At 60.9% G+C, this 580-nt stretch overlaps 1 protein-coding gene across 1 annotated transcript in view; it reads right to left on the reverse strand.

Moving 5' to 3' along the window:
- Nucleotides 1–580, reverse strand: part of LOC103899408 (calcium/calmodulin-dependent protein kinase type IV) — a 39,147-nt gene that overhangs the window by 34,319 nt on the left and 4,248 nt on the right. The window lies entirely within an intron of this gene.

Here is a 580-nt window from a genome sequence, read left to right on the forward strand (position 1 = left end):
GCTGGGGGCCGTTTCCTTCCCCTTCCTTTGCACACGCTGACATGTTTAAAGAGATTTAAGATGTGTTTCAGTTCTCCGGGTCAGCGTGCAGAGGAATTCTTTCTTTTCCAGCAGTGCCAGACACTTCAAATAAGGAAAGAGACTGGAAACCCATTCCCCGACAGCCCATCTGCTGCGGTGGGTTATTCCCCCCCAGCATCACCACAGCCTCCAGCCGGGTAGGGAGCCACAGTTCCCCCACACGGTAACGCGGATGCTGCCGATGGGATAGTCGGTGAGCAGCAGCCATGCTCGGGAAGGGAACGACCCCAGCCCTGCTCGCTGAGAGGGGACGCGGCACTGGGACCTTGAACTTCCCTCGACCCAGGGCTCAACCCCGCAGCGGCTGTTTCAGCCCCAATTATCAACTGCATTAATGACCCGGCTCCAATCCCCTGTGCGCCAGCGCTTGCAGCACGTGGGCACTGCAGCGGGTCCCCATGTCCCCTCTCCCCTTCGCACGAGGCTGGTGAGACCCCAGAGCTGCAGGGACCCCCCCGTGCACGAGGCAGACAGGAGTTTCAGGGAGCCCAGCCGTGCC

The sequence above is a fragment of the Aptenodytes forsteri genome, unplaced genomic scaffold (genome assembly GCF_000699145.1).
Source record: "Aptenodytes forsteri isolate BGI_AS27 unplaced genomic scaffold, ASM69914v1 Scaffold147, whole genome shotgun sequence".
Classification (NCBI taxonomy): domain Eukaryota; kingdom Metazoa; phylum Chordata; class Aves; order Sphenisciformes; family Spheniscidae; genus Aptenodytes; species Aptenodytes forsteri.